Source organism: Lissotriton vulgaris, chromosome 2_1 (genome assembly GCF_964263255.1).
Source record: "Lissotriton vulgaris chromosome 2_1, aLisVul1.2, whole genome shotgun sequence".
NCBI classification, from domain to species: Eukaryota; Metazoa; Chordata; class Amphibia; order Caudata; family Salamandridae; genus Lissotriton; species Lissotriton vulgaris.
The window spans coordinates 1,329,967,529-1,329,981,515 of NC_141687.1; the positions used below are offsets into that span (position 1 = coordinate 1,329,967,529).

General features: G+C 41.1%; 1 protein-coding gene across 2 annotated transcripts in view; it reads left to right on the top strand.

Annotated features, from left to right (window-relative positions):
• CLASP1 (cytoplasmic linker associated protein 1) overlaps window positions 1-13,987 on the top strand; it is a 1,635,412-nt gene that overhangs the window by 836,504 nt on the left and 784,921 nt on the right. The window lies entirely within an intron of this gene.

Sequence of the window (13,987 nt, forward strand, 5' to 3'; positions counted from 1 at the left end):
GATTAAATTAGAAAAGAAAAATGTTTCATTGTGTGCTTCAAATTGTGCACTGTGGAAACATAAAGTAGAACTTTTGCAGTGCAAGAGACCTTGTTCTTATTGGAAGCAAGAGCCTCATATGACAACTGGTTTTGATTATCTCTAAGCTAGATAGTTATCTTTTTTATCTCTCTATTAATCTCATTTAAGCAGGACATTTAAAAATGAGAATATGAACAAGTAAGATGAACTTTAAGACAGTTGTTGGAAAAGGAAAGTTTTTGAAAAGGAATGGAGAGGTGCATGGAATGTTCGATCCTAAATGAGTAAGAGAGTGCACTAGGAAACAGCATAAGAAAGGGAATTGTTCTGCTTCTTAGAGTACACATTTTAAAAATAGCACTAAAGATGCACACAAATTTGCTACTGAGAAGGGGAAAGTATTAACACACTGGTATTGTGTTTTTTAAGAAGGTGCATAGATTGCTGGAAAGTTTTAGGCAAGTGTCTGTAGATGAAGTTAAGAGGACAAATGCCAAAATGCATTGTGAAAAAGGGAACTTCAGTTATGTAATTAAAATCATTCAGCATTGAATAAACAATCCCCCCAAAAAGGTTTGAGCTCTATAGTTGAACCTACCTTCAGTCATACCATACAAAGTCAGGGACATATAAACGTAATGAGTGATAAAGTATAGATGCATCTTGAATATGACGCATTAAAATCATATTTGCAAAATGGTTTGTCTTCGGGTATTATCTAGTATTGTAATTTGTTTAAATGATTTATTAATCCATCTGTCAGGACTAGATTATAGAATTGTAAAAAAAAAAAAGATTATAGAATTGTATTACTTTTACCAATATGTTCTCTTAGTGCCTTAGTAAACTAGTTATATGTTTTATCTATATTTATTAAAACTAGTTAAACTACTAGTTCCATTAAAACTACTTACTCATACTTGGATGATATAGCCTTTATTTTGACATTAAAATAGAGAGTAAAGCACCTGTCATACTTTGACCGCCAACTGTACTGAATACTGCAATTAGAAGATTGGTCACTTGCGTTGCAAACAGTGTAAAACACAAGACAATTTGCCAATTAATCTCCCTTGCTAAGGCCGGCACTGTTGTCTCGCTCACAAGCGTATGAGTCTAAGGAGTGGTACTTCAGCATCTCTGTGGATAATACATGTGGATAATACCTATTCAAAAGTGATCTGTTTTTCAGTTAAGATTTAGATTTTCTCAGGCAGAATAAAATTAGTTTTAACAAGCTGATGTTGTATTTGAACATACATGTGTTCTACTCTTTTTAAGAATTTCCATTTAATAAGACCACATTATTCAAGCATCTCATTTAAATACATTTAAGTGATTTGTTTTTTTCCATAATTATTTGTGTGTGCAGTTCAAATTCTTGCTCAGTGCTCCCTCTTCTTCATGCCCCCAACCTCCATCGGAACTCAAGTGCAACTCTTTATTAAACATCTAAATCTAGAAGATTTTTAAAAAACATTACAAATGGTTAAAGATTTTTTGGTGACCGTTCCCTAACTATAATAACTCCCTGTCCATTCAATAGTTTTGTAAGAGAACAGACATTGGTCTAGTAAGTATGCTATATTTTCACAAATTTCGGAAAATAGCAAACATTGGTCTAGTAAGTATACCAGGGAAGTACAAGATTCAAACGATGTGCCATTAGCAGGCTGCATGATTACATTGTAAGTATAACACAAGTAAGCAAACACTTGAGAACTTAAGTGCATATTGAGGCAAAGCAGGCAAGGAAACAAAATGGGTGTAAACTGAAATACACTTGAATGAAGAGAATTGGAAACTGTCAGAAGTATGATAAGAAGAACAACTGCTGTCAAGCAAACATGGCAATTGCAGAGAAATAAGTGAAATATTTGTGTGGGGCTGAGAAGAATGCTGTTGAGGTAACTGAACTCACTGATTTAGAATCACAGAACTGGAAGGAATAGTATGAGGAAAACCGCTACGTACTAGCATGCAGTCTCCATTATAGAGTACATCTGCTGGAATGTGTAGAGTCTCAAATGTTGTGGAGAAGTGTGGCTCACTGGTTAGAGCAGGCAGACCCTGAAGCAGAGGTCAGACCCGGGACCAGGGTTCAATTCCCGACGCGGCAGGGTGTTGAGCTCAAATGTCCATGGACTCGATAATTCTCGCTTCGGTGCCTGACCTAATCATGGGTTCACACCCTGCAACTCTGGGCATTAAGCTTGCTTAATCTCCACAACGCCCCCCCCGCGGCGGGATGCCTTGCTTTCATCTTGGGGATGCCCTGTAGGGGCTATCTCACAGGGAAAAACCAGGACGGGTTCCCAAGGCAAGCGCGGAGATACCCCTTCGGGGGTCGATTCTGGCGCTATATAAGAAATATAATAATAATAATAATAATAATTAGAGACGTGTACACTTCTGGTCACAAAAACCTGTGACATGACAGAATAGGTTGTCAGGCAGGAAGGAGCTTATAGTTGTTCGACAGAAAAGGCTCCTTTATCATTGGTTTGATCAGAGATTGACAAGCTTTGAATATTTCTATTCTTGTGTTAAGGATCCAAGACCAATATTATCAGAGAGAAGTGCTTATGTTTGCAGATTATTCTCCCCAAAAACTTGGAACAGTAATTATGTATTTTTTTAAAGGTTCGATTTACCTTACCCTAGTTTTATGTATTACGCACAAGGTCAAAACTGGAAAGATTATGAATTTGATATAAATGAATGCCCCTTTTAGTTGGGTTTTGTTTTATGAGTGGGTAGTGACACTCTGATATATATTAAAGCTAATTGACAACAACAATCCAGATTACAGATGGAATTCAAATTCATGCCATTGTTTTTGCAGAAGAACATCCCACAGTCTTCATAAATACAACAAACTTTGCTAGAGGAATTGGGTGATTAACCTAACATCACCAATACACCAAATGGTGATGGCTCAAACAAGTTTTGTTTCCAGCTGAACACAGACAGATTTTTTTAATACCTTGCTGTGGCGTTGATGTGCTAACAGTGACGTCAGTAGTTATGTCTAGAATGGACTTTGCCAACCTAATATACTATGCCCAGTCAACCTATGTGATTCTCTGTTTTAGGAGAGTGCAGAATGTCGAAACAGACCTTGCTCTAAATTCGCTGGAAAACACTTCGGCCACGCTTATCGATTCTTACCTAATTGCCAATGCTGATGAAAAAGAGTTTAAAGAAAAGTGTGATGATCATAAAGACTACAGAACAGCAGTATCAAATGAAATGGCTTTATTTGTACATTAAATAATGCTCATGAAGGCAAGTAGAATTCATGGTTTTACAAAATAAATTGCAAAACCCACCCATAATGGCATTAGAAGGCTGAGGATTCTGGATATCTAGTCAAACTTTTCACTGTAAAAAATAAACGATGCATTAAAAATTGACCCTGCCACCCTCATTCAAAAGAGCATGGACTTCCTCATATGAAGGGCATATTTTTATACAAGGGAACAAACACTATAGCATATCTCTGGTGTACTAAACAATTGCAAATACACTAAATCAGACCTGCAACTGGACAGACCTGATCCCCTCAGTACCGGGATTAGGAAGGGCATGGTAAAACAACAATAAAACACACACAAAAAAAGCAAAGCTCAAGGAGCCCTTGGGGAGGATTTTTCATCACATGAACATACAAGAATTGGCGAATGATCACACTGCCCAAGGGAAAAATACCTAATGATCCCCATTCTAAATCTGGTTAAGAGTCCTTTCCCATGTGTTAGACAGAAAGTCTAGAAATGGCTCCAGGACAGGGATGGTTTGGATTAAAATAGATTCCAGATTCTGGACCTTGGACAGCTATACTGCCTCCTGTCCAGATAAGACCTTCTGATCCAAGTCATGTCTCTTTATAGGACGATTGGGGGCTTGGAAAAAAAAGTTTGTCTACCCAGAATTTAACACATTCGCTTCATATAATTCACCCAGTGGATATGATGGCTCATTTCACAGGATAAACAGTCCTCAATCACCGCCCTACTAAACAAAGCATGGGAGTTGCTCCAAATTAAACACCACCCAGAAGAGGCTGGGCTGGGTCACCCCTCTTGGCCCTTCCACTCAATATTTTCTTACAAAGATTCTTCATCATGGGTATGTGGAAAGCTGTAAGTAATCTTCCAGATGGCAGTAGTAGTAAAAACATGTTCCTCTGTACTTTAACAATTATATTCCTCGAGAAGTTGGGGCACTTGTGGTTCGACTTACAGAGACTGAAAAAGCACAAATGGTCTCTCAAAGAGTGCACAACAGAACTTGATCTGATTTTACACTTCATCCAAGCCAAGATCCTGATGTATAGCAAAAGTAGGGCAGCTAAGAGGGAGACCTAAGAACTGTTTGCAGGCGCTGCTCTCCTTAGCCTCCAGGCCACTGACACGTTTCTACCCCATATATCTGTCCCACAGGTACACACTTCCTCCTATAGAGTTCTAGAAGAGGCTCAATGGGCTTCTTACCTGTGGTCAAGTTCCGATTGAAAATGAAACCCAAGGAGTTTAGAAAAAGTGTCCTGTCCTTTACAGTACATGGGTACCAGGTATCCCTGAATCAAAAGCGACACCCAGATAAGATAATTAGTTGCTTCTCACTATCAGGTTACCGAGTATGTTCTGGGATCTCATTTTAAGGTTCCCTGGTCCACATACTTAAAGAAAGCTTTTCGTTGGGTTAACGTAGAAATTCAGTCAGGACATACAGCCATCCCAATAGGGTTCTGAGCCCTTTGGGTGGTGCGGCTAATAGGACGTCATCAGCGTATGTTAACATGGGGATAGCCCTGCACCTAATGACCATATCACAATATTTTAAATCAAGACATTATCCATACCATTTACATATTACAGGAAAAAACTGGGGCAAGGACATAACCTTGGCCCCTCAACCCAAGCCAAATGATTTGGAAATCTCAATTTCCCTTAAAATAACTGTGTACTATATATGCTGTTCAGAACTTTGAGTCAACTGACGTGGGATTACTGCAAGTGTAGATAGAGTTCTCAAGTAATGCAGGTCTGCAGGAGTGTTTTACATAGTAACCTAAAAAGATGACGCACTTCAAGCTCAATCAAGGATTGCTTAACTTTAGGAATGAGTTAGGTACATGTTTGGTCACCACCCAAAACCTAAGCTGCTTAATCTGTTGTGTTTCATTAGCACAGGCTCCACAATGGAATACAAAATGATGTACACTCGTCATTACAAGTAAAGGTTTTTGTAACGTAACTTTCTAAAGCGTCGTGGAAAAAGTTGTGATGAGTCAATTTTGCTGCTTTTTAAATAGTCAATACCTTTAAACACTCAGTCTGGTTTTAGGCCCCTGACCGAAACTGATGCAGCCAGTCACGGGAACAACTCCTGGTCCTGTTATTGATACTTCACTTTAAAATGTAAAATCCTGTAAAATCGGGACCTTCTCTATTTCTGGATTGGCTAATCGTGGGAGCTGCTGTGGTTCTTTAAATTCTGCTTTTAATGACTATGGGCCCGATGAAGGTAGCCCTTTACCGATCGGAATCGGGCGAAAATACCGATTTTCGGCCGTTTCCGATCGGTAAAGGGCTATCGAGATGTAGGGGCACATTTTCGGTAATTTTACCGAATCGTTATCATTACCGAATCGGTAATATTTACCGATTCGGTAATGATAACGATTCAGTAAAATTACCGAAAATGCAATGTAGGTAGCCAATGTTCCATCAGCACATGGCTTACAGAATCGGTATTTTACCATGGAATACAAATCCATGGTAAAATACTGATTCCTGTGTACATGCACATCTGTGCATGTACACATGTGACAGACAGACGTGCCCTTAGGGCATGTCTGTGTGCCACATTGCACACATGCCCGTTTTGGGGGTGCTAGGGGGTGTCAAAGTGACACCCCCTGCACCCTTGCCAAATTCGGTATTTACCGATTCGGTAAATACCGATTCGGTATTTGACTTTAATCCTATGGGCTTCAAAGGCCCATAGGATTTAATAGCAAATACCGAAGCGGTATTTACCGAATCGGTAAATACCGAATTTGTAAGGAATCGGTAACGATTCCAGATGTTGGGACCTACATCCCATTTACCGATTTTGAAATACCGAATCGGTAAAAGGCGGTATTTCAAATTCGGTAAATGGGATTTACCTACATCGGGCCCCAAGTATGTAAAGCTGTTTGAGCAGAGGTAGATTGACAATTGCATTTGGGAGCAGCAGACTGTTTATCACTGTGGTATGCAGTGAAATTTGAAAGGCAGGCATCTGACAGGTTAGGGAAGTGGGACAGGAAGACCTAAAAATGCACAAAAACAGCAACCCCAACATTGCAGCACGACAGGACATTAAGATTTAATGGAAATTATGATTTTGAATGCAAATCAACTGAAAGAAAGCAGCATACTCTGGCAAGTGGAGGACAAAAGGTGCAATGGAAAGTGTCATAGATTACAACGGTCTTCCTGTGTACTGATTCTATAAATAGAAAAAGGAAAGATTAGCTAGCGAAACGAAAATACATGTCAGTAAATTCCAGAGAGGATATTATTCAGACGTAATACAATCCACAGGTATTTCGAATAAAATTTGTTCAAATGGGAACAAATACATGGAACCATAATGTAAAATATGCTGTTATGACTTGACTCAAGCCTAGTTACAATCAAGTTGTCAAAAGTCGAACAGCCTCAGGACATGTGTAATATTTTAGTTTGATCAGTGGATGCTCTCTACAGACCATTAGAACAATTCCTATTTTCAGTCAGCTCTCACTCTGGTCTTTTAAATTAAGGCACTTCCAATTTGGAAAATCAGTATTGAAGCCCCATTCTGATTGTAGCAGCAGTACATACCTGCTTCAGCCATAGGTTTGTTCTCTCTGCTGGCTTCAGTAATTTACTCATTTTGGTTAGGACAGATTGCTAGTGTCTTGTGTGTGAGGTAGTGAAATAAGACCAGCGCCAATATGGTATAGAGCAGGGGTCTCCAAACCGGTCCTGGAGGGCCGGATCCATGCCAGATTTTTACAATTACTACATGTATCTCAATGGGGATATCCAAAAATTCTGGCATGGATCCGGCCCTCCAGGACCGGTTTGGAGACCCCTGGTATAGAGTCTCTTCATTAGCTGCCTGTGTGAATCTCATGCAACCTCTTGTACTTGACTTTAAATGATGAGCGCCCTGTTCTAGTGTGTATGTCGATGGTCACTTGAAAGTCAAGTCAAAGAAAGCTTTATTCGATTGCTATGTCAGACAGTCATAAAAGCACATAAAAGCATAAAACACATCAATCAATTCATAAGTTTAAAAAGTATCATAAAAATATAAACATAATCTACAGTACATTGCAAGGTTAAAACAGTATTAAATTAGCAGAATCCCTCGTCCAATTAGAATCGATTAAATAAGCATACGTTTCCTTTGACTCAGAACTTCCTTCAGAAAGATTACTATCCTAAAATCACTGTGCTCGTTATCTAGATGTTGTAGTGCAAGTAGAGCAAGTCGGCATTGACGGAGCCCAAACAATTTTAATACTGGTACTAAGTACATTCTCCTTGCATGGTTATAAAATTTACAAAAGAAACCACGTGAATCGTAGATTGGTTGGAGTTATCACAAGAGCAGAGTTGAAGGTTTCAGAACCAGTCATTCATTATAGGTAAAGTGACTCGTCTATGAAATAGCCCCAACCTAAATCTAGGTAATAAAAACCTATTATAAACTACTGGTACAAAAGTTAAATAGGGTTGAATATTAAAAGTAGTTAAAATCAACTGGTTATACAGGACTGTAGGTTTCAATATCTCAGATGACATTCTAATAGTGTCCAACAGCAGAAGGCCCTCTTTTCTTAGTTCTTTCCTTGTTATTGTCCGAATAGTTCTGGTATTAGTAAAAGAGTCTATACGGCCAAGATCTTTTAAAAAATTGCGTACGTATGTTATTCATGGGATCTTTAGGGCCCCTTCCAGTTTCAAGGTATCTGATAAAATGTCTGTTTAACTTTGCCTCTTCTTTGGTCCAGAGCCTGTACCGTAAAAGCACAGGCTCGAGCTTTATTAAATCGGATATGAAGGGAAGTCCCAACTCCGCATGGCATATGCATGATGAAGTGCTATTTGGAACAGATAAAATGTATCTTAAGATGGAATTTTCTATGTGTTGGATAGGCAGCAGATCAGTGAACCCCCAGACCCCTGCACCATACACTACTGATGAAACACACTTTGCCCTATAAATTTTAATGAGCTCCTCAGGTGGTCTTATTCCCAATTTCCTAGCAAAGTTAGTGAGGGCAGATGTTGTTCTTAGGAGTACCAATTATTTCGCTGCAACTGCTTGTGCCCAAGTGTCATTATGAGGAAAGAGGATTCCCAAATATGAGAACCTTTTAGTTACTCCAATCTTCTGTCCTGTCACAAACATATCTTTACATTTCTTAATACAATAGCAGCAACGCATAATGAAGGTCTTGGAGGAGTTTACTCTTAAGCCAAGGTCTTTCATAAAATGAGAGAAACTATCGAGCACCCTCTGAAGACCTACTTTTGTGCGGGACATCAGTCCTGCATAGTCTGCGTGTTGGAACTGGGGTCACCAGTCCCCTAGGGTAGCATGGCACGAGCGGGTAGGCATCCGAAAGCACATGTGTTAAGCGATCATGCAGCACACACTCACACTGAGACAGAAACCTGGGCACGCAATAAATGACTCCACTCCAGAGCTTGTATAAAAACAAGTGATTTGTATTAAGATAAATAATCAGGTAGATAGAGCAGGATCAGGGAAATCATAAATTCATTTAAAATACATGTGTCTCAAGACTTGCAATCAATATTGGATGAATAAATATCCGTTCTGCAATAAATATTAAATATTGGATCAATAAATAGTTAAATACATTTTTAGTGGGACACAGGCCGACCTACGCCTTGCTTCTTGGTCAGTACCTGAAAGGAATACATCTCAAAGTCATAAGAACAACACTGCATTAAGCATCAATATCCATTTCCTCAGGTAAACAAAGGGACAGTTCCATAACAGAAACATCTCCCTGCTGTAGGAATAAACAATTTGTTAAGTGTAGTTCAAACATTTCCTTAAATATGAAACATTTCATTTGCCACAAAAGTATGTGGACGTAACTCTCCTCCTGTAATAGGAATTAAACATTTCATTAAGAATAATTATTCCATATAACAAGGTTGGGCATCCCTTTGGGAGAACTTCTCATTGGGCCCAGCTAACCATTGCATTAGCCAGCACTAACTAGGAGAAAACATTGCAATCTAGGTAACCATCCCCTTGTGCAGGTTTAACTGTATCAGGGCTACACCAACATTCCATTAGGGAAGTAGAAATCCCTACATTGAGCAGGTGTAAGTAGATCTCTGGTATAGCAGGGGTATGAGACCCTTCCCTGGGCAGGAGTAAACATTGCCTCAAATGAGGACAACACCTTTCATTAGGCATAAAGTATTTCTTTAGGCATCACACACCATCCCATTACCTGATGCCTGAACAGGCAGGGCCTTCCCCCTATTAATCAGGAGCTTACAGGTAAAACATTTCCTGCAATAGAGATAATCAGTTTAGCAGAAGTAAAACACTTCACTGAGGGTAAAACATTTCATTAACCATTTCCTTAGGCAGGAATGAAACTCCTATGGCAGGAATAAAAACACGCCACTGCGGATAAAACATCTCATTAGGCAGTGTAACTATATCCTTATAGCATTAATGTTCCCCTACTCAGCAATCAACAGTTAACAACTCTTCAAGGCAGAGATAACCATTTTTAACAGGCAAGCCTGAGCTTAGAAGACTTGGTTTATGCATGTAAAGCCTTTTAGTAAATGTAAACATTTCTTTAAAGCAAGGAGCACCTCACTCCATAACTGTGGGCATGTGCTCCACCTTTCAACCAACATGAATAAATGTTTCATTAGTCAGCAGACACAGTTCATTATGCAGCTGTTGGCGTTTCCACCCCAGACCAGAATCAACATTCTAATTCCTACATTAAGCAGGCATAAACCTTTCAGCACCCAAGAGTAATCCTGTAAATAAGTAGAGGTTATAACACTGGGGCAGGGGTGTAATAAAACTTCTATAGTTCAGAATAATCCTGGTTCCAAGCAGGAATAACCACTTCAAAACTCTTCCCCAATCATAGGTAACATCCCCCTAATCAGGAGTAAACATTACAGGGAAGGAATCAGGCATAGGCATTTCATTAAGTAACTTATAAATAGAACATTACTCATTGCTAGAGAGCAACGTCTCATTAAGCAAGCACAGGCCTTGCTTTAGACTAGTAAAACATTTCTGTTAATTAAAGTGAACATTTCTATAAGCAATTCAGTAAAGCATTCTCAATGAGCATTTTACTATGCCTTGGACTCCCCTTTGCAGGGCTAAGCCATCGCAGGTGAACTCAGTATGTCTTTAGGCCTACGCCGGAACCAGGGCCCAAACAGTTAATGAATGGCAAGCATGTCCTCAGGCATAAACAGTAACTTAATGGCCTCCACGTCACTAGAGGCACATAGGGGCCAACAGGTGAGCACTTAGGGTCAAAAATACAGCGTTTCTCTGGGGCCTATAAGAGAGCGCTTGGAGGCACAATTACAGGGCTTCTATGGGACATTCAAGAAAGCGCTTGGAGTGAAATTACAGCGCTTCTATGGGACATTCAAGAAAGCGCTTGGAGTGAAATTACAGCGCTTCCCTGGGCACTACCTCAATTCCTCACATGACAGCGCTTGGCCACAGGCAATGCTGGGGACAGCGCTTCAGCAGGCAATCAGGTTTAGATAATAGCACCCTGCAGGTACAGCACTTCACAAGGCAGCAACCCCCTTCAGTACCTCAGCACTCTTCACAGGGACAGCAAAGGAGCGTTGGGGGAGCAGGGAATCAGCGCTTCAGAAGGCAGCAACTTCTAGAGCCACAGAAGTTCTTGGTGACACAGCGCTTCAGGGGGATAGCGCTTTTCAGGATTCACAGCGCTACGATATAGCAGGCAATTCACAGCAGAGGTAGCGTTCGGCAGACAGTTCATTCCAGGTAGCGCTGCTGAAGGGCACCACAGAATATAGCGCTTCAGGCAGGAATCACGCCCAGGATTCTAGCGCTTCACAGACAGCAGGGTGCAGGGCTATAGCGCTTTGGCCCAGACGAGGTGGGGGCAAGACCAGCAGGTCTAATAACATTCAGTTCAGGGTGCTGCAGTTCAGGCAAATATAGCGCTTCAGAAGGCAGCAACCCCCTTCTTTACTTCAGCGCTCTTCACAGGGTCAGCAAGGGCAGCGCTAGATATACAGGACAGGTGACACCCCAGTAGCAGGTTAGCAAGGGAGACCCCAGGTGACATCAGGAAACGCAGGGTCAGTACCGCGCCAATACCTGTTTGCTTCTTCAAAAGTCCTGTGATGATTTAATTTCTTCTTAGCGCTTTAGGTTTCTTGCGCCCTTGTAAATAGAGGCTTAGTTTCTTGTTGGCGTGATTTTTCTTGCGCCCTTGTAAATAGAAGCTTAGTTTCTTGTTGGCGTGATGTTTCTTGCGCCCTTTGGTTTCTTGTTTCCTTGAAGGGGGTTAAGTTGGTGGCTAGTGTTAGATCTCCTCAGCCAATCCCCTCAAGTGGTCCCTGGGGGTTCCCTGCCGCGGGGCTAGGTCAGAGGGGGGGTACAGGATACCTCAACACTTGAAAGGCAGCTCCTAGGCCCTGTCTCTTCCAGTATCATAAGTCCCTGTCCTGACCCTCACTGCCTATCCTCCTGCGTAGGTTCTTCCCCAGGTCTTCCCCTCAGTCACTCTGACAGGAAAGTTTACCTTCCTTTCCTTATACAGTGCCAGTTGACAGTTGGCAGTGGCAGTTGGTGCCACCTCACCTGTTCCAGAAGGTTCCAGGGGGTTCTAGGAGGTTCCACCATTCTACCTGTGGGCAGGCTGGCAGGCTAAGTTGATACATTGTTTGGAGGGTTCCAGCCAGGCCCTAGCCACTAGAATGCGCCCACTAAACCCCGCTGCAGCAGCAGCGGTCAGTGGCAGACATGTTAGGGGTATAAGACACCTGCATCTTAACATCAGTTTCACAGTACACAGGGCTTTCCTCACTACACAAGGCCTATACATTGTTGTTACCATGAGGGCATTCTGATTTAAAAGGGAAATAAAAGGCGAAAAATTTTGGGGAAAGGGCCAAGTCTCACACTGCGTATATGATATGGTATTGAACGTCAGCCACTTGTGGGAATTCTTAGTTATCTTTGAGAAGAGCCTCCCCCAAACCATTAATGTAGAGGTTAAAAAGGAACAGAGCCAGGTCCCTTGAGAGATTTTTCAGGCATATAGTGCTACCAACCCCTTTATCTTTTCTCCTAAATATTGTTAATGATACTCTTTATAAAAAGCTGCGATTTAGACGCCTCTTCGAGTTCAGAGTCTTTCTTTTACAACATGCAGATGCAAAATTAAGTTCTTACCATTCTGTACATCACTAGTAAAACACCAGGAATCCTTTTTTGGTAAATGTTACCTTTTATTTTATAGAATTTAAATTTCATTGGCAACAGCTGAAGGCAGAAAGTAGTAGAGATGAACACCAGCCCTCACAGACTGTGTGGAGAGGCGGATGAACAGCATGGCTTAGACAAAGAAGAAAGAGAAATTAGGGCCAAATAAAATGTAAAAATAATTTTAATGTGTTACTCCAGAAATACAGTAGGGACACTGTGACGGGGGACTACACAGTCCATGACCCTGGCTCCAGGAAAGATCAGGCACTGCTTCTCTTGTGCTGCATAACCACCGACACGCCCCCATAGCGCGGGACACTGTAACCCAACAAGACCATGGGACTACACAAGAATGATCCCCTGATCCAGGAGGGGCGGGGGACTGCTTTTCTTGGGCATCTAGCTCGCCAGTGCAACCTTGCATCGTTGGCCCATGCCCATGACCTGCCGTAGCCAAGAGTGTTCCTGTTGAAGCCCAGAAAAGACTGGGTTACACCTCTTGGCTCTTCCACTGGCTATTTGCTGACAAAGGTCCTTCATCATTCTTAAGAGGAAAGTGGCAATTAATGTTCCCGATGACAGTAGTAGTACAAAAACATGCTCCTCTTGACGCTATTGACAATTATCTTGCTTGAGCAGTTGGAGTACTGGGGGCTTCAATTGCAGAGACTGGAAAAGGCATAAATTATCATTTAGAAGGTGCATGCATAACAGAATGTATTCATGCCACCTATTGGCCAACCTGAGACGACCTTTATGGCCAACAGTAAGAACGTAATGACTGGCAATCCCTATGCTTACAATGACCAACTAACCACTGATTCTTGCGTATTGGACAGAGGCATTTTGCATAAGGGGGATTTGACAGGTGGGGCTTTTTACAATGATCACTAATATACATAATATGGATTTGAATACTTCTCGGAGCCTAGTTCACCATCCAACGCCTAATGAACACATGACCGACCTCTTAATATCAAAGATTATTGGATTTTTTTAAATCAATGTTTGATTGGTCAGTTCCATTCCTAGATGCTATCAAAGCCAAAATTGATGTTCTGAATAGACCCTGAAATGTGTGAATACCTAATCGGGGGTGGGGGAGGTGGGGAGAGTTCTGTTGCTTAGGGTAAATGTGAACGTAATTCAGGGGTTACTGCATTACATATGTCTAAAGAACACTCTGAGGACCATAAAGGTAAATCTAGGGCATATTACATAGCCGAAAATTATAACTGTGGCCCACAATTGGTACTACGCCTGCAATGCTTCAACACAAATTAACAATATCCCACCCTTAACTGAGCAGGGAGTTATATCACTGGTGACCATGAATTTCTCTGCAGCAACAACCGCTTTGTTATGTTCCTAATCAATATCCCTAGTTTAGACATTCACAAGATCGAATCAC